Source organism: Papio anubis, chromosome 1, assembly GCF_008728515.1.
Source record: "Papio anubis isolate 15944 chromosome 1, Panubis1.0, whole genome shotgun sequence".
Classification (NCBI taxonomy): Eukaryota; Metazoa; Chordata; class Mammalia; order Primates; family Cercopithecidae; genus Papio; species Papio anubis.
Genome location: NC_044976.1, coordinates 177641376 through 177663425, shown reverse-complemented (window position 1 = coordinate 177663425; position 22050 = coordinate 177641376).

Below are 22050 nucleotides of genomic sequence, written 5' to 3'. Positions count from 1 at the left end.
AAGGTCAGGAGATTGAGACCATCCTGGCTAACACAGTGAAACCCCGTCTCTACTAAAAATACAAAAAATAGCTGAGCGTGGTGGCGGGTGCCTATAGTCCCAGTTACTCGGGATGCTGAGGCAGGAGAATGGTGTGAACCCGGGAGGCGGAGCTTGCAGTTAGCCGAGATCGCGCCATTGCACTCCAGCCTGGGCAAGAGAGTGAGATTCCTTCTCAAAAAAAATAAATAAATAAATAAAATAAATAAATAAATAATTCTGAAAGGTTGAATTGATCTGAAGGACAAAGAGACAGTTGCCCAGTTAATCTGAATTTCTACAAATGTTTATCAATTACTTGCCACCTGTAAGCCACTGGGTTGGATCCCAGGGATACAGTGGAATAAGTAGAATAAGACAGACATGGTCACTGCCGTCATGGGGCAATGGAAGACAATCACTATATAAGTAAACATGAATTATGATTGATGTAGGTCCTATAAAGGCAAGGTTTGGGAGCTATGAGACTGAGTAACAGAGGGATGCAATGCCACTTGGGAGATATAGGGGAGTCTTTCCTGAGAAGGTGGTAACTTAGGCTGAGATAAGCAGGAGTTATCCAGGGGAAGAGTGAGAGGTAAGTAGTACGGCCTGTGAGAAAGCCCAGAAGTGAGAAGGAACCAGCAAGCTAGTGTGTCTTCAGAGCAGAGCCTGAAGTTCTTCTCTTGGGATCCCCAGGAAGTCTTTGCACATCAAATAATTCTCTGACAACAGAGTGAAACTTGGTTAAAGAGCATTTGCAATCCACTTGCTATTAGGCATGCAGTAAATAAGCAGCCATTTCCCAATGTGCCATAGCACAGCATAGTGGTGAAATGTAGTTCTCTCCTCCAGACACACCTGCAGTCATACCAAATGTTGTGCATACATGGTTATTCATTGGAGCATTGACTGTTCTAGCAAAAGACGGGAAACAACTCAGTGTCTCTCTGTAAGGAACTGGTTAAATAAATCAAGATATAGCCACACAATGGAGTAGTATGCAGCTGAAAAATAATGATAAATTATTTATAGACTTAGATGAAAGGATCTCCAACATATAACATTAAATGAAAAAATAAGATCCAGAAAAATGTATAACAAATGCTACCACTTATATATAAAAAAGTAAAAGTAAAGAACATTCAAGAGCATAAGAAGACAATCCACAGGGTACAATAATATGTGCAAAAGACATATAAGATGAAGGGCTATTATCTAAAAAATACAGAGTAGAAAGATATTCCATGTTCATGGATTGGAAGAATCAATATTATTGAAATGTCCATACTACCTAAAGCAATCTAGAGATTCAATGCAACCCCTATAAAAATACCAATGACATTCTTTACAGATGTAGGGAAAAAATCCTAAAATTTAGATGGAACCATAAAAGACCCAGAATAGCCAAAGCTATCCCAAGCAAAAAAGCAAAGCTGGAGGAATCACATTATTGGACTTCAAATTATACTTCAAAACTATAGCAACCCAAACAGCAAGGTACTGGCATAAAAACAGACAAATAGACCAATGGAACAGAATAGAGAACCCAGAAACAAATCCACATACCTACAGTGAACTCATTTTTTACAAAGGTGCCAAGAACACGCACTGGGGAAAAGACATTCTCAATAAATGCTGGGAAAACTGGATATACATACGCAGAAGAATTTAACCAGACCCCATATCTCACCATATATATGAATCAAATCAAAATGGATTCAAGGCTTAAATCTAAGACCTGAAACTATGAAACTACTATAAGAAAACATTGGGGGAAATCTCCAGGACATCAGTCTGGGCAAAAATGTCTTGAGTAATACCCAATAAGCACAGGCAACTAGATTAAAAAATGGACAAATGGAATCACAAGTTATAAACCTTCTGCACAGCAAAGGAAACAGTCAACAAAGTGAAGAGACGACCCACAGAATGGAAGAAAATATTGGCAAACTATCCACCTGACAAGGGATTAATAACCAGAATATATAAGGAGCTCAAACAACTCTATAGGAAAAAATCTAACACTCTGATCTAAAAATGGGCAAAAGATTTGAATAGACATTTCTCAAAAGAAAACATGCAAATGACAAACAGGCATATTTAAAGGTGCTCAACATCACTGATTATCAGAGAAATGCAAATCAAAACTACAATGGGATAGCATTTCATCCCAGTTAAAATGGCTTATATCCAAAATGAGAGGCAAAAACAAATGCTGGCAAGAATGTAAAGAAAAGGGAACCATTGTACCCTAGTGGTGGGAATGTAAGTTAGTACAACGACTATGGAGAACACTTTGTAAGTTCCTTAAAAAAACTAAAAACAGAGCTATCATATGATCCAGCAATCCCACTGCTGGGTATACATTCAAAAGAAATTAGTATATCGAAGAGATATCTACATTCCCATGTTTATTACAGTACTATTTGCAATAGCCAAGATTTGGAAGCAACTTAAGTGTTCATCAACAGACAAATAAATAAAGAAAATGTGGTACATATACAGAATGGAGTACTATTCAGCCATAAAAAGAATGAGATACTCTCATTTGCAACAACATGAATAAAACTGTAGGTTATTGTGTTAAGTGACAGGCACAGCAGACAAACTTCACATGTTCTCACTTGTTTTTGGGAGCTAAAAATCAAAACAATTGAACTCATGGAGATAGAACACAATAATGGTTACCAAAGCCTTAGGAGGGTAGTGGGGTGAGGGTGGGGGAAAATGGGGATGGTTAATGAGTACAAAAAGGTAGATAGAATGAATAAGATCTAGTATTTGATAGCACAACAGAGTGACTACACTCAATAATAATTTATTGTACATTTTAAAATCACTAAAAGAGTATAATTGTATTGTTTGTAACATAAAGAAAAGATAAATGCTTGAAATTATGGATACCCCATTTACCTTGATTATTACATATTGTATGCCTGCATCAAAATATGTCATGTACCCCATAAACATATACACCTACTATGTACCCACAAAAATTAAAAAATAAAATAAAATAAAATATCCCAAGAACCCTTGAAACCCAGCAAAAAGAAAATGAAACCTGATTTTAAAATGGGCAAAAGATCAGAACAGACATTTCACCAAAGAAAATATACAAGTGGCAGATATGCATATGAAAAGATGTTCAATGTCATATGTCATTAGGGAATGCAAATTTAAACAATAATGATATACCACTACACACCTATGAGAATGGTCAAATCCGAAACACTGATGACACTAAATGCTGAATTTGAATGTGGAGCAACAGGAACTCATTCATTTCTGGTGGGAATGTAAAGTGACATAACACCTTAGAAGGCAGTTTGGCAGTTTTTTACAAAACTAAACATGTACTTACCATATGATCCAGCAATCACATTCTTTGGTATTTACTCTCATGAGTTAAAAATTTATGTTTACATAAAACCTGGCACACAGATGTTTATAGCAGCTTTATTAATAATTACCAAAGCTTGGAAGCAACCAAAATGTCCTTTTGTAGATTAATGGATAAAGAAACTCTAGTACATTCAGAGAACAGAATATTATTCAGCACTAAAAAGACATGAGCTATCAAGCTATGTGCTATGATTTGGATATTTGCCCCCTGCCCCAATGTCATATTGAAATTTGATCCCCAGTGTTGGAGGTGGAGCCCAATGGGAGGAGTTTGTGTCATGGGGCAGATCCCTCTTGAATAGATGAATGACCTACCTGAGTGGAGGGTAGAGTGAGTGAGTTCTTACTCCATTAGTTCCCTTAAGAACTGGTTGTTATAAAGAGCCTGGCATCTCCCGTTCACCTCTCTCTCTTGCTTTTTCTCTTGCCATGTGATCTCTGCATGTCCCCTTACCTTCCTCTATGAGTGGAAGCATCCTGAAGTCCTCACCAGAAGCAGATGCTTGGGCCATCTTTGTATGGCCTGCGGAACCATAAGCCAAATAAACCTCTTTTCTTTATGAATTATGCAGCTTCAGGCATTCATTTATAGCAATATAAATGGACTAAGACACCATGTACGACATGGAGCAAACTCAAGTTCAAATTACTAAGTGAAAGAAGCCAATCTGAAATGCTTACATGCTGTATAATTACAGCTCTATAATACTCTGGAAAAGGCAAAACTGTAGAGACAGTAACTAAGACCAATGGTTTCCAGGGGTTGGGAGATGGAGGGCTGAGTAGACAGAGCACGGAGAAATTTTAGGACAGTGAAACTGTTCAATATGATACTGTAACGATGGATACATGTCATTATACATTTGTCAAAACCCACAGAATATTCAACACTGAGAGTAAACTCGAGTATGACCTACAGACTTTGGGAGATAATGATGTGTTAAATGTGACAAATGCATCATTCTGGCAGGGATGCTGATAGTGGGGAAGGTGCCATGTGTGGATGGGGACAGGAGACACATAGGAGTCCCTTTTTACTTTCCATTCAATTTTCCTGCAAACCCAAAACTGCTCTAAAAAATAAAGTTGATTGTTTAAAACAAAACAAACTAGAGAACATATTTGCATTTGGTTGCATTTATATAGGAAACCCTTGAAAGGTACTCAGAAAACTCATAGAAGCGGTTACCTATGATATTGGAGGTATGGGGCAGATGGGGATGGAGGTAGGAGGCCAGCCTTTTATTTGACACCTTTTTTAAAATAGTCTTGGGGTTTATGAGACATATGAATGTGTCATTTATTCTAAAATTAAATTATATGAAGTGGACACTAGAGTTAAACACATCATCTTGATTCCTGACTCCGTCATTTATTAGCTGCATAGCATTGTGACATTACCTAACTCTTCAGTGCCTGACTTTCCTCATGAGCAAAACAGGGCTGATAATAGTTTCTGCCTCAAAGGAATGTTTTGAGGATTAAATGAGCTAACTACATATAAAGCCACTAAATCAGTGTTCATCATATAATAACTGCTTAATAATCATGAGGTAGTCTCTCTAAAGGCATGTAATTTTTCTAATGATATCTGTGACTTTCTCTGATGATTGCAATTCTTGGCAGACTTATAAGTAATTTTTATTTTCTTTGTTATACTTAAAGTATTTTCCAAATATTGATAAAGATCATGCATGTGTGATGAGAAAAATCCATGTTTTTTTCATTGTAGTAAGAACATTTAACACAAGATCTACCGTTTTAACAAAAGTTTAAGTGAAAAATGCAGTATTGTTAACCAGAGGTACAATGTTGTATAGCCAATCTCTAGAACTTAATCATCTTGCACAACTGAAACTTTATATTTGGTAAATATCAATTTCCCTTTTCTATCTACCCCCAGCCCCTGAAAACCACCATTTTACTCTGTTTGTATGTAGTTGACTATTTTAGATACCTCATATAGGTGGAATCACACAGTATTTTTCTTTCTATGCCTACCTTGTTTCACTTAGCATAATGTCCTCCAGGTTCATCCATGTGGTCTTGTATGGCAATATTTCCTCCTTGTGTAAAGCTGAATAATATTCAATTTTGTGTATATATCACATTTTTCTTATCTATTCATTCATTGACCAACATTTAGGTTACTTCCATATCTTTGCTATTGTGAATAATGCTACAATGAAATTGAAGTGCAAATATCTCTTCGAAATTCTCAATGTAATTATTGTAGATGAATACCCAGAAGTGGGATTGCTGGCTCATATGGTGGTTCTATTTTTACTTTTATGAGGTACTTTCCTACTGTTTTTAGTAATGATGTACCAATTTACATTCCCACCAACAGTATACAAGGATTCCAATTCCAATTTCTCCACATCCTCACCAACACTTAATATCTTTTTTTTTCCCCAGTAATAGCCATCCTGATGGGTGTGAGCTGATACAGGATTGTGGGTTTGATTTGCATTTCCCTAACGATCAGTGACATTTAGCATCTTTTAATATACATGTTGGCCATTTGTATATCTTTGGATAAATGTTTACTCAAGTCCTTTGCCCATTTTTTTGTTTTTGCAATTGAATTGTGTGAGTTCCTTACACATTTTGGATATTAACTCCTCATCAGATACATGATTTGCAATTATTTTCTCCCAATCTATAGGCTGCCTTTTCATTTTGTTGATTATTTCCTTTGTTGTGCAGAACCTTTTAGTTTGATATAGTCCCACTTATCTATTTTTTATTTTGTTACCTGTGCTTTTGGTGATGCATCCAAGAAATCATTTCTCAGACCAGTGTCATGAAACTTTTCCTCCATGTTTCCTTCTAGGAGTTTTATAGTTTCAGGCCTTAAATTTAAATCTTTAATCCATTTTGAGTTTATTTTTGTGTACGGCATTCAGTAAGTTTATTTAAATACAAAAACTACAAATTGTCCATCTTTAGTCTTAAACTCTGCCCACTGGGTCTTGCCTTTACCTGTGCCCTGCCTCCTGCCCATTAAGACAGCCCGACACACTCACCCATGTGCACTCTCCAGCTTTTCCAAAAATTGCCCTTCTGGCCACACCCTTTTTCCTTGGTTCACTGTTGCTCTGCATAAGTCCTATGCCTGGCTTTAGAATTCTAACTTCAACCCTACCTCTTTGGGACTAATGTTTATATTTGTTTACTTGAGCCTTGATTATACTTAAACATAGGTATGAATTACATCTAGTTTTGTGCCCAGGAAACCACCCCTGATGACAAGTTCTTGGCTGTCAACACGGCTATGCCAATGCTGGCTATCCCCTAAGTTTGGGAATGGGTGGCGCATAGGAAGTTAAGATAATTTACATTTTATGCAGAATATATAATTTTTGGCATGATAAAAGAGTTGGCATCTGGGCATGAGTTCCAACCAAAGAAGTATTAAATTTATAAGAGAGTCATTTGAATTTCTAATGTGACATGATAAGCATGGCTTCTTGTAAAAACATTTTACAGAAAAATATAATAGCATGACTGGCTGGCAGCACAGACAATTCTGTCAACAGCTGCTGGAGCTGTTCCATGCAGCATTCAAGAATTCCTTGATTTGGAAAAAACAAATAAGAAACCAGCTATATGGAAGTGTAAGGACAACAGAGCCATATGCTGATTGCTTGGGGTTTTAAGGAAAGGAGGGCAGTAGAGTGCATTTCTAGCCTAAGGTGAACATTGGATTCGACAACCAGAGAGAACTCATCTTAATGACTGGTCCTCCCCAAGATCTCAGCCACATTCTCTGCATTTCCAAGAGGCAAAGAAAATGAGCTGTCACTAATGTGTTTTATGTTAACTGTCAATAGGCGGAATTTGTGAACCATCACGTTTAGCATCCAAAATGATTCCCTTTAGGCTGATATAGGAAAGATAAAAGAAAAGATAAAACAAAAAGTGAACATTTTTGCTGGTTTGAAAACATTTATAGCCTGATTTTCTAGCCACCAGCATAGAAATATTTACTTATTTCTCAGTATCATTTTTATGTTTATAGTACTTTCCAAATTTTCTACAGAAAGCTTAACTTTAAATTGGGAATGGGGCTGAGCATGGTGGCTCACACCTGTAAACCCAGCACTTTGGGAGGCCGAGATGGATGGATTGCTTGAGCCCAGGAGTTGGAGAGCAGCCCGGGCAACATGGCAAAACCCTGTCTTTACAAAAAAATACAAAAAATTAGCCAGGCATGGTGGTGCCCGCCTGTAGTCCCAGCTATTCGGGAGGTTGAGGTGGGAGGATCACCTGAGCCCAGGAGATCAAGGCTGCATGATCTGTGATTGCACTACTGCATTCCAGTCTAAGCAATGGAGTGAGACCCTGTCCAAAAATAAATAAATAAATACATACATACATACATACATACATACATAAATGAATAAATTGGGAATAGGATTTTCTTTTTCTATATATTTTCCCCCAATATAAATGCAAACCCAAACATTATAAAAACAAATATGTATGTTTTTATTTGTGTGTTTTCTCTTCCTCCTCTTTCTGCCCCTCCTCCTTATTCTTTTTTTTTAGTGAGTTGTAGTAAAAGTAGCAGAAAGTATGCTTAAATAGAGAATCATAATCTGCAGAATGCGAAGTCACAAAAATTCTGTGGTGCCACTTGGCTAATAATAATAGCAATAATAATAAATCAACAGCTTTAAAATGCTCTGTAAATGTCCCCACATGACACTTACACGTGGATTGAGCAATTGGTTTTGCTTTACAGCTATGTCCTGAGGGACGTCCATAAAAAAGAAGCAACAGGCCGGGCGCGGTGGCTCAAGCCTGTAATCTCAGCACTTTGGGAGGCCGAGACGGGCGGATCACGAGGTCAGGAGATCGAGACCATCCTGGCTAACCCGGTGAAACCCCGTCTCTACTAAAAAATACAAAAACTAGCCGGGCAAGGTGGCAGGCGCCTGTAGTCTCAGCTACTCGGGAGGCTGAGGCAGGAGAATGGCGTGAACCCAGGAGGCGGAGCTTGCAGTGAGCTGAGATCCAGCCACTGCACTCCATCCTGGGCGACAGAGCAAGACTCCGTCTCAAAAAAAAAAAAAAAAAAAAAAAAAGAAGCAACAAAGAAAGACACAAAAGAGAAGAAGAAAGGAAATGTCATTTACCACGTACTTAGTGTATAAAAACCCTGTGCCAGATATGTTATATACCTGAATTCATCTGTTCTCCTCAAGGCCCTATGAATGGCTGCTAGTGTCCCAGTGATGGTGAGGAAGAAGATGATGGTGGTGGTGGTAATGATTACCATTTCTGAGGCTGTCTGTGAGCTAGGCACTATGCTCTCTTCATTCAACCTGTATCAACAATTGTTTGTTCAGTGCCCATACTGTGTGCCAGGCACGATTCTAGGCACTTGAGATACATCATTGTACAAAACACACCAAAATCCTTGCTCCTATGAAGCTACGTTTGGGAGTAAAAGCGACACTGGAGACTCCCAGATAACACACATATAAATAGGGAACTCAGAGAATATGTTAGAAGAGGATATGTGCTACAGAAAAATAATAGATCAGACCACAGCAGGTCAGGATTGTGGAATGGGGTTCAGGATTCAATTTTTAATCAAGTGGTGGTAGTAGCCCTTACTGAGAAGGTCAAGCAGCTAAAGAGTTTGGCCAGCCAGCAGGTGGCTCACGCCTGTAATCCCGGCACTTTGGGAGGCCAAGGCGGGTGGATCATGAGGTCAGGAGTTCGAGATCAGCCTGGCCAACATAGTAAAACCCTGTCTCTACTAAAAATACAAAAATTAGCCGAGCATGGTGGCACGAACCTGTAGTCCCAGCTACTCAGGAGGCTAAGGCAGGAGAATCGTTGAACCCAGGAGGCGGAGTTTACGGTGAGCCAAGATCACGCCACTGCACTCCAGCCTGGGCAACAGAGTGAGACTCCATTTCAAAAAAAGCAAAAGAGTTTGGCCACATGAGTGTCTTGGAGGAAAGGGCTCCAGGCAATGGGAGCAGCCAGCGCAAAGGCCCTACAGCAGGAAGATGGCTGGAGTATTCATTGAACAACAAGGAGGCCAGCATGGCTGGACAGGGGAGAAAAGTAACTGGGGCCAGATCCTGCAGGGCCTTTCAGGGCAATGAAAGGAGTCTGTCTTCTATTCTGAGTGAAATGCTAAGGCATTGGAGAGATGTGAGCAGGCAAGTATATGGTCTGATATACATTTTAAAAACATCACTATATGGTATATATACACCATAGAATACCATGCAGCCATAAAAAGAGTAAAATCATGTCCTTTGCAGCAACATGAGTACAGCTGGAAGCCATTAACACAAACAAATTCATGCAGGAACAGAAAACCAAGTACCACATGTTCTCACTTTTAAGTGGGGGCTAAGTAAGCATTGCATACACATAGACATGGAGATGGGGCCAATAGATGCTGTGGACTACTGGAGGGGGCGTGGGCTGAAAAACCACCTATTGGGTACTATGCCTACTGCCTGGGTGGTGGGGTTATTCATCCCCCAAACCTCAGTATCACACAATATACCCAATGTAACAAACCTGTACACGTACCCCCGAATCTAAAATGAAAGTTGAAATTATTTTTTAAAAATAAAAATATCACTATGGCTCCTGTATTGAAATAATATTCTACCTTACATGTATCATTTAGTGTAATCATTTTCTGAAATTCCTGTAATTTTGCAGGCAAGAGGCCAAAGGGTAGAAAAATCAAGTAATCTTTGAGTGAGTGGTAGAGCCAGGAATCAAACCCAAACCAAGCATCGTCTGAATTCTACGCCTGGGCTCATTTTATAAGTGCCTTGAAAGAACAACTTCTAGATTCCCATTAGTTCATGACAACTGAAATACATGTTTCAGACATAGCAAGAAGCATGTTCTATCTGGCTTAATAGATGGAGGGCAACAAAAATAACAAATTAACGGACTAACTTAGCAAATCAGTAATGAGTTCCTCCTATGTTTGTAGACACCATGTTAAGTATTGGAGGTGCAAACTCACCCCTTAGATAGCTTATAGTTTAAGAAGTGAAAAATAGATATTAACAAATATGTATGATAAAGTATTATTGAAACAACTTTAAAATAATCTATAAGCTCCAGTGAGAGCCAAAATAAAAGTGATCTGTTCTAAGATGGAGGGGATGAACTGTGCTATGTGACTCTCTGAAGTTGGCAAAACTTTTTCTCTCATCTGATTCTTGTATTGCCTAGTTCACAATCTCAGAGTTTAGTTCAAGTGGCTTAGAAGATTTTATTTTTCTCTTGAGGTGCTCTCCAGGAAAAAATGTAAGACTTTCTCACTTGAAGCATCCTCTCTGGGTCTTACCACTTTGCCATCTTGCTGCGTTGGTGAGTCCTCTGGTGCAATCCTTCCAAAAGCCCCTGCCAATCATCAGGGAGGGAGCGTCAGCATCGGGAAATAAAGGCATGATGGTCTGTGGGCACCGAGCCTACCTAGGTCACAATTCCTAATTCTACAATTTACTAAACTGTGTAACACTTGGAAATCCTTGTACCCTCCTCATCTGCAACTCAGGCATAAAAATACCACTTCATAGCATTATATTAAATAAGACAGTCAAGGCAAGATGAGCCTGACTCATAACAATTGCCAGATGAGTGTGAGCTCTTTGTAGGATTATTTTAGCGACATTATCTTCCCACATCAGAATTTGTGGCAGTGCTGAGCTGGTCATTGCTTTGGTCAACATTTATAGCTATCCCTCCCTTGGAGGAGGAACTCCAGAAGGCCGACTGCTGGCTTTATTTATTATTCCTGCTGGAAGGGAGGAGGACAGAAGTCTGGGGAATCGCAAGCCCCTTGCTGGGATTTCATCTCAGCTGGTTCCACCAGTAGCCTCACCCCAGGGATTACATAAATATTTTGTGTTCCCAGAACCTTGCTCTGGGCACTGTCCCAAAAGAGCTCAGTGTTTAGAATGCTGTGTCCTCAGCAGTCTGGCTTCAGACTTTATTAGTTAAGAGAAACTGCAGCAGATAGGAGCCCTCTTTTGAGTGTTTCTAGGGAGATAATGAGGCTATCACCATCACCATCATCAATAAGCATTGGCTTAACATGTCCTATCTTCAGGGCAGTTTGCTGGATGCAAAAATGATTCCATTCTTGGGGTCAGCCTAGTGTCACTTACTTCCGCTCCACTCTGGTCACACTACTTAATATACCATTTCATGACCCTTTGACATGAGACAGTGAGGACAGGCATCAGCAGTCAATGTTGGAGATAACTGCTCCCTGATATAGTCAACCACCAAATTCATGGCCTTGAGGATGAAGCAAAACCCAGACTGCTCAGCAGAACTCATAAGCTCCCCTACAAAGAGTGTTTGTGTGATTTCCTGGGACACACCTGGAAAAGCAGAGTCATGGCCCACACAGGTGGGGGGACCTGCAGAGGGGGTTTTCTGTAAACATAAACATGCATAGGCTATCCCTATGGGGCCTGGAGCTCCTGGTCTAGAGCCTGGAGTAGGGAAAAGGAGAGCAAGAGAGACAGGTAAGTGAGTAAATACAAGGCAATGGGATATGTGCAGTAACAGAAAATAATATGTACAAAACACTCAGAGAGCCCAGGTGGCAGTTTATCTTGATCCCAAAGGGGCCCCAAATTCCTATTTATAGGAATGTAGCTTGGTGGGACCTAGAAAATAAGTAGACCCCTGATGCTTTTTAAAAAATTGCAAAACTCTGCAAGGGCAATGATTAAGCCAATTTGACTTTTTCTATATCATAACTGTCATGGAGTTGAAAGCATGTGAACATTGAATATGGTGGAACTCCTACAATAGTAAAGAAAGGGACATTTGCAGGCCGTTTTGGGTGACGACTGGGACAGAGTGTTAATTATGGACTAATTGGTTGAGTGCTGACTAGGATAAAGTCATCTCTCCATTCTCCAGAATAATCTTCACCCATCTTGATTAGGTGATTTGGGCTAAATCAGTTAAATGTTGGGCTTCAGTCTGTCCACAAAGTTGGAATTTGGCAGCCTATCCTCCCTTACAGAAGCATCAAGGAGCTGATAGTCTTAGAAAGGTGCTTTGTGTTTCCAGAAAGAAAGTTGTTTGAACATCTGAGGTCTTATCATTTGCCTGGTGTGACTCAATAAAGGCATCATTAAACTTGGAGAAGAAAACCAGAGTTGAGACACGTGAGATGGGAGAATGTGTTCAAGCATGTCAGAAATAGACTAGAGGGACATTGTCAGAAAATAAACCCCTGGAGCAAGTGTGGCATTGGAATGCATACCTAGAATGGAGGAATACTCAGGCAATCTTCTCTTTAGACCCCTTTAGGCTCATGTGTCTAATTCCAGGAGCTATAGCTGAGAAGGGCAGTCAAATTTGGACAAGCTTCAGAGGAAAGCTGTCGAGTTGATTGAAGGGCTAGAAAATCATACCTATGAGAGAAGGTTAAAGGAGATGGGTCTAGCACCAATGAACAGTGTGACTTTAGACAAGTCACTTAGGCTCTGAGGAGCTCTGTCCACTCATCTGTAAAATGAGGACAGTGACCTGGCAAAGTACTCAGGTCCTCCCAGGTCTCACAGTATTTTTACAGTCCAGGAGGAGAGGAAGCCAGGCAGTAATTTGTCATTCATTTCAATTATATGCCTGTTACAAATCTCTGTCTTCCTTACAGGAGATACAATAAGAGTGAAAAGGCTGGGACTGTAGGTACAGCTACTTTGCTGAAGACAAAGCAATGCCATAGAAGGCTTTCCCCTATCAAACAGAGCAGAATTCAGAAAAATAAATGTGGTTAACCTTCAAAGTTTTTGTTAAAATTATGTTTTGGTTCTCATGTCTTCAGAAATTAGAAGCCAACCCTCCCACCTGCAGCCCCTTCCCCTTGTCCCGTCCATGCTGGCATGAGACCTTCTTGTTTCCTCTTCTTGGGTCGGGTGGGATGGGAATAATTTATCGGCTCTCAAAAGAGATGCCAAAAATTTGTATGTGCATGCATGGATTACATGCCATCCCAGGACACTAAATCCATTTAAAAGCAGAAGAGAAACACCTACAAAAAAGCCCCACTCTTTCAATCCTGTTGAGCCATTCAGCAGAGGCTGCCCGCCAGCTGCAGTCAGCTTGTATCCAAGAAGCCCAATAAGGTGATCTGCCTCTCATGGTCCTTGCCCTAATCCCTCTATGCTCCACTCCAATTTGGAGAAGCCAAAGATTGGGAGCAAGAATAGATGAAAAGCAGAACAATCTGAGGCAATAGTTGGAAAACAGAACCCTAGGGCTTAAGACTCCCATTCCTCACTGCCAGATTCAAAGGCACAGGGTCATGTTGCATGGAGTATGAAAGCCTAGGATCATAACCATGTTGATTTCACCTGCAAGGCTAACACCCAACATCCAAACGTCCACCTTCTAGTAGTGCTCTTACTCTGAACTGATGGTATTCAACCTTGGCTGCACATTGCAATCACCTGAGGAGCATTTTTAAAATACCAATGCCCCAGCCCCATCTGTGGGGAATTAAATCTCTTGAGCAAGTGGGCTCCAGAAGGAATTGCCTTGTATATTGACTGTGCCATGAACCACTGTATTCTTCCAGTGGCAAATTAACTTAAAACACACAAAACATCAGGAGAATCACAACAGAAGAAAAAACCCTAGCTTATAATACCATGTCCTTAACACATAATACACTCCTGTAAGTAAAATGGATGTGCTGCAGTCAAGAATAGGCCAAGGCAGACATCTGGTCCAGCATGACTCGGAAAGTTTGGAGTGCAGGTGCACAACTCCATATGTTATGTAACCATGCCACGTGAGGCTCATTATGTAACCACTCTACCTGAGGCACATTAGGTGATCACCCACGTGAGCACTTGCTTGGTTCAGAGCCACTATTGACTGTAAAAGGTATAACTACCCTGCTGACATTGTACATATGGCTTGTGCTCACAGTTTGTTTGTGCCCATGGCTCGATCATGCCCAGAGAGAGAGTAAAAGCCATGTCAAAACTGTCTATGATTCCTTGAGTGTTTTTCCAGCTATCTGCCACTGGTTCACCCACTCCCCTCCAACCTCAGCTTGGGCTAAAACCTGACACTTGCTATGACAATTGGTGTCATGAACTCGATCCCGGAGTGAGTGAGCCTTTTGTCCCCGCTGCTTTCAGGTCAGCCATGTGGCCACAACATGGGTTGTGGTACCGGGTGGCAGCTGTGCTGTGAGGATGGGCTCCAATGGAGACCTAGGCGGCAGTAGATGGGTCCCCCCAAGCATGGAAAAGTGCTGAAGCAGCTGGAAGCACAGAATACCAAGAAGGAGCGAGCCTTTGCTGGTAGAGTTGGATGGGTGTTTTTGACTATGCCACACAACCAGTCCCTGAGGGATGCAGCACAGGTAAGGGCCCTCCGGGCACAGGTGGGGTACCTGGAGGCCCAGCTACACAGCTCAGAAAAAGAATTAGACGCTGCTGTGAATGGGGTAGGCAGGGAGCCTGAAGGCCTGGCTACAGAGCTTGGAAAAGGAATTAGACTCTGCTGTGAATGCAGGACTGGGTCCGTCGTCTCAGCTGGAGACCCCCACTTGGTCTAAGTCTGCACCATAAAGAAGGGGAAGATGCCCTGCTGACAGGGGCCCCCCACATGGGAGAAAAGGGGGCCCAATGAGCGACATGTTCACAGATGTGGAGGGATACTTGATTTTGGCCAGGGTTGACTGAGAGAAAATTGACAAGCAGCCCAATGAAGTACTCTTAACTATGTAGAGACAGTTGTCTCTGGAGCAGCAATTCCAGAAAATGCCCAAGGGGAAGACCATTGATGTGTGACCCAGTCCCACCGGATGTTTCAGCTCAAAGACTACTTACTGCAGCCAGGTAGAAATGTAGAGCCTTTCTGTTTGATTAGGGAACTGACCGAGGTGCCTGGCTTGGGGGGACACTGGACAACCAGAGGCCACATGTGGAATTGCCAATCTACTGGTCCCCCACCAATGTACAGCAAGTGCTGGGCTGGTAGACACCAGTGCAGATACATTCTGGGGGGATATTTTACATGGCTTGGCAGCTGTGCCATCTATCACGGACTTGATGGACCACTTGACAGAACTGGGACAGTACCACTATGTTGTGGACTTGGCTAATGCATTCTTTTCCAGAGAGCCAAGAAGTTTGCCTTCATGGGAGGGCGACAATGGACTTTCACAGTGTTGCTGTAGGGCTATGTGCACAGCCCTATCACATGTCATGGTCTTGTTAACGATATTATGCTAACCTCTGATTCTCTTGCAGATTTAGAAGCAGCAATGCTCCCCTTGTCTAGAATTAAGATGATGAGGCTGAGACAGCCTTTCTAGCAGCTAAGCAGGCTATTCAACAGTCACAAGCCCTATGGGTAATTAACCAGAGGCACTCATTTAAACTCAATGAGCATGTGACCACAGATAGTATTGGCTGGGGCTATAGCAGCACTTGGAGCGCTTGAGAACACCAGTAGGCTTTTGGTCCCAAATAAGGAAAGGAACTGAGCCCCAGTATTCATTGGTAGAGAAGCAGTTAGTAATTGCATACGCTGCCCTTCAGGCTCATGAAAGCGTGGCAGGACAGGCTACAGTCATCAATTTACCTCATAGTGGGATGGGTGCATTCATGGATAATAACCCCCTGGAAAGGGAAAGCAGTTAGAAACTGCATATGTTGCCCTTCAGGGTCATGAGACTGTGGCAGGACAAGCTACAGTCATCGTGCAGATGACTTACCTGATAGTAGATGGGTGCATTCAGGGATAACAGTTAATGTTATCCCCTGGACTGGGATGGCACAGACATCCACTTCAGTAAAGTGGGATGCCTACTTGGAGCAGCAGAATACACTGAGTGCAAGTCCCTTTGCAGCAGAGTTGAAAGAGGTCTTGGGACCTGTGGTCCTAATGCAAGATAAGGCCATTGGGCCTAAAGCCATGGGGCCTGAGGCACCCCCAGACCCTAAGCCTTCACCATCTTAGGTGATGCCCCCATTCCCAATGGTACGTGGTACACAGATGGGTCTAGTTGAGGTGCTGCTGCTGCCTGGACTGGACCACTGTTGCAGTCCAACCTAGTACTGACACCATATGGTTTGAAACTGGGTGTGGGCAAAGTAGCCAATGGGCTGAACTTAGAGCAATATGAATGGTGATCACCAAGGAGGTGACACCTATGACAATCTGCACCGATAGCTGGGCAGTTTATCGAGGCTTAGCCTTGTGGTTAACCTTGAGATTAACATTTGAATCAGTGGACTGGGGAAGGCACACCCACCCTTAATCTGGTGGGCACCATCTAATCAGCTGCCAGCGAATGTAAAGTAGGCAGAAAAACGTGAAAAGTCTAGACTGACCTAGCCTTCCAGCCTACATCTTTCTCCCATGCTGGATGCTTCTTGCCCTTGAATATTGGACTCCAAGTTCTTCAGTTTTGAAACTCAGACTGGCTCTCCTTGCTCCTCAAGCTTGCAGACAGCCTATTGTGGGATCTCGTTATCATGTAAGTTAATACTTAATAAACTCATGGAGATATATATATATATATCCTATTAATAAGATATATATCTTATAATATATTATTTATTGTATATTAATATATTATTATACATTATATATTATATATCATAATATATATTATATATATTATATAAGATATAAGATATAATATATATTATATAAGATATAATATATATTATATAAGATATAATATATAATATAGAAATATAGAATATATTCTATATAGAAATATAGAAAATATAGAATATCTTATATAATATATATTATATGTAATATATCTTATATTATAATATATATCTTATATTATTATATATAATATATTATATCTTTATATAATATAAATATAATATAAGATATATTATATATAATATATCATATATAATATATTAATATACAATAAATAATATATTAATAAGATATGCTAATAAGATATATATCTTATTAATAGGCGATATATATATATATCGCCTATATACATGTCTCCTATTAATTCTGTCCCTCTAGAGAACTCTGACTAATAGAGTAGGGAAATAAAAACCTGACTTAGTGTATAAAGCAACACTGGGGTAACATCACCATGGGGTGGTTGCCTGCTATAACCTGGAGTTGTTGCTCCCTGTGTTACTGCTGTGGCCTCCGGGTACAGAGTTCCACCCCATGGGTGCATCTCCCCACTAGAAAACTCCCTCAGCCTGGGGGTGGAATTTAAAGGCTGTGTGTTGAACCTGTGTGTCCAGGGCCTGTGTGCCCAAAGCCTATGTATAAGGCCTATGTGTCAGACCTGTGTGTCTAATGCCTACATCTCCCTTGGTCTAGGGGATAGAGTGTAAGAAAAATGGATGTGCTGCAATCAAGAATAGGCCAAGGGAGATATCCAGTCCAGCATGACTCAGCGAGTTTGGAGCACAGGCACACAACTCCACAAGTTAAGTAACTATGCCATGTGAGGCACATTAGATGATCACCTACATGAGCTTGTGCTTGGCTCAGAGTCACTATTGTCTGTAAAAGGTATAACTACCCTGATGATGTTGTACATATGGCTTGCACCCATGGCTTGTTTGCACCCACAGCTCGCTTGCACCCAGAGAGAGAATAAAAGCTATGTTGAAACTGTCTATGATTCCTCAACTGTTCTTCCAGCTACCTGCCACTCGTCCACTGACTCCCAATGGACCTCAGTTAGAACCTAAGAACTCCTTAAGAAATTCTCTTCTTGTGGAGATACTCTTTCTTCACTCCTATGTTAAGCACGCTTTTGTGCAGTATCCTTTGATTACCTTATCTATCTGAAGAATACCTACCCTCAATGAGTTGTCTATAAAAAAAAGCAGGTGGCAGATTAATGTTGATACCCACCTACTGTTGCTGTTTCTCCCAACCATTGTGATTCTGTCATAGTGCTTGGCACTTAGTAGAAGCTCAGTATGTTTTTGATAACTGATGGACATCTTTGATCTTGTCCCTGAAAATTTCAGCCCACCAGACGCTTAGATGGTATCGAGGAAATTTATTCAGAATTTAGAATGGTGGTAGCAGTAAATCAATGTTTCACATTCATAGGGGCTACTGGCAGTAGGATGGGTTTACAGAATTTCATTTCTGTCTACAGTTTTCCTGCCCTATCTCATCTGTCAGATGAAGGGCTCACATTTGTATTCTCTCTGCAGGATGTTTTCACCTTGTCTACATATGCATCATTAAATAGTTCAAGATCAATTACAGAGTAGATAAATAGTGAAACAGTGAACATCTCTTTCAGAGTTTATGGCAAATTTCAGAGCTGGGTTCTTTGATTCCAGTTATACCTGCGTTGTTTTTGCTGTTTAGCATTCCTTTGCAGTTCCAGTGTAGGTGCTGGGTGATGGACAGGGCAGGAGTGCAATTTATCAAAGCATTGTGCTGGCAAACATATTGCAAGACACATAATGCCACTCATCAGTACCAACTTACAAACCTGTTTCTCACTCCTATTCATCTTTGTTCAAGCTTCTGCCTCCACCTGAAAGGCTTCACTCACAACCACCCTTTTCACTCACTTCTGGCCATCTTAAGTTACCTCCTTCAGAAAGTCTTCCTTGGGACCGTGGAGTCCTGATGGTATCCACTGTTTCTCTCTATGACCACACCCACCACTGAATTTGAACTTATTGAGGAAGAGAGGCTCACTGTAGGGAGACAGGGGAGTCAAAGAAAGACCCAGGGTTCCAGCCTGGTGACTTCTGTAGCAAGGAAGATAGACTTTTCTGTTCATTAGGGGGAGAGAGAAAACGTTTTTTCTCAGAACATGTTTGGATGGTGGCTAGACAATTATATATTGAGTTTATATATTGATCAAAAATGTATTAAGTGTCTATAAACTGCTAAGGGCTGTGAATTCAGAAATGAGTAAGCTTATAGTGACTCCCTCTTCCTTTGGAATGCCTTGTGGTCATCTTCAACTCTTCAGGCCTTCCCTGACATTCTAGGGCTTCACCTCCTCACCTCCCCATTGCAACACAGTGCTGGCCTGTCACTTCCCTCCCCTGTTTTTAGTCTCCTTCTCCAACCAATTTTGCAATCAGTGTTCACACTAATCTTCATAAAGGGAAAGGCTTGCTCTCACCTTGCACTTACTCAAGAGTCTATAACGGTTCCCTGTCAATGTTTTGTTTTGTTTCTTTCCTTAAATGGCTTTTTGTTTTGTTCTGTGTTCTGTGTTTGTTTTTCTTAAAATGCCTTTCCTAAAATGCCTCATTGGTTGACCGCATCCAAACTACTTAACTTAAATCTACCTACTACTTTCCTTCTTGCCCCATCTACCCAACACAGATTGTTCACTGCAGTTTAGCTGGCTATTTCCCTTTCTGTCCCATCAGCCTGCCCATATCCCTCCCACTTTCCTCATGCACATGCCAGCATGTGGCCTTGTCCAGCTCCTCACTCAGCAGACAATGCCCTCCTTTCTATGCTATACCAGACTTTCTGCCTGTCCTCAAGGCTTATCCCAACTCCATCTCTTCCAGGACCTCTACCCCACCACTCCAATCCCCACTTGTCTCTTGTTTCCTCAGTTTTCTTCTGCACTATAATCTGGTACCATGACTACTTATAGTTCCCTAAAAATTCTATATGTCTTAATATATTTTGCCTGACTTGATTGTAAACTCCTGGGACAACATATACTATTTTGTTCGTATTCTTCGCTTTGCCTATCACATTGTATCCAGCAAACATGTTGATGCTCATCATCTGTTAAGAAAGAAAACATACCTTAATCAATATAATAGATCGGGTTGTTATAAAAGGCCAGTTTGAAAGGGTATAAAACACCGAGAAACAAGCTCTGAATTCATGTAGGGAAAATAAAATTAGGCCATGTAAAGGAAGAATCATGTATATGATAACTTTGACATAATTAAGATACTTGTTAGATCAATTATTTTGATAATGCTATAAATAATAAGAACAGTAAACTATAACCATCATTTCAATGTAATTCAACATACATGAGAGCATTCAATGAGAATGTACCATGTGACAGCCTTGGGACATGACAGAGGACCTCAAAAGGGAATAAACTATAAGCAGAAAATAACTATAATAGGTAGTTATACATGGGTAATATTATTATAGTGGTAGCATTTTTAAAAATTTACTTTGGCTTATGGTTTATGGAACGACTCATGAAATCTGTGCCTTGATAGGGGATGCAGGATTTTTGGAAGGGAGAGGTAGGACCTTGTAGGGTACTGGGGGATGAGAGGAAGGGTAGAATAGAGTGATAGTGCTCAGTGGAACAAATTGCATAGAATTGGAAAGTATGGGATTATTTCAGACAATAGTCAGTTATATGCTATTTAGTTGGAGCATAAGGTACTGGGAAAAGGGAAAGAGTATCAGAAAATATGGAGGGTTAGAAAGGTTCATTGGCACCAGATTGTGTAGGCCTGAGGGTTTGAACATTTTACATAAGAAAAAAAGAAACTCTTGAAAGTTCTTGAGAAAGTCCTGATTGCAAATTCTTCAAAATTTTGCAGGATAATTCTCTTTAGGAAACTGGAGAAGTAAAAACTTGGCCTAAGGCAATGAATTTCCTTTTTGTTTGAAACGCTAGACTTGAAACATGTCAAATAAAACTGAATCGTGTTGAACATCTCAGATATCTAGGAGTCTGTTCTCTAATGTGTAGAACTTTGTTGAAATGTATAATATTTGTATGTTCTCAGCGTTGTTATGCAAGCAAATGGCATGCTTTTGAGAATGGACATCTCCTCAGATGTTTCCTGGCTAATACAGGATATACTTTCGTTTGGAAGGTTTGCTGTCTGAAGCCCTAACTTGGGTTCACTTGCACCTTGCAGGGTTGAAATGATTTTAGGTGAAAGCTGGCCACCATCTCTAACAGCAACAGTTTTTTCCTCTTTTAGCAAGAGTGCCCACTAATGTAAAAGTAAATCAGGGAGGCTAAAATCAAAAGGAATTCATTGTCACCAACAATTCCATTTGCATTTATTTATTCAGAATTAATATTTACTGGAAGTGGCGGCTTGTGCTCATTTTCTCTGGATCATTAAAATGTGCTCATGTGAGCCATAAACAAAGCCAGTAACGCCCAGGAATCAACTGGAACAATTCAGTTAGTGATAATTGCATCACAGCTCCCCTGTAGCATCTAGCAAAGGTTCATTTGATTACAGTTACTAATGGCAATCCTGGCAAGTGGAGGGTATTTATTAGACAAGTGGTTCTTGGGTTTCTACCCTTAGACAGAATTGAGGGGAAAAGGATGCTGCTCTGCAACTGCTCTCCCTCAAAAGCATTTCAACACCTTGCCTAAGCTGGTGACAATACAGTAATATAATAGTGGTAAAATGGTTAGAAATTGATTTTGCCTTATGGTTCATGGAATTGACTCATGGCATCAGGGCCTTGAGAAAAGATGCAGGATTTTGACAGGTAGAGAGAAAACATTGCAGGGTATTGAGGAATAAGGGAAAAGGTAGAGTAATAATGGTAAGAGAAGCAAGTTGCTTGGGATTTGAAAGCATGGGATGAAATAAGCAGTTATTTATATGTCTAGAAAATGTATTATTACCATCCAAT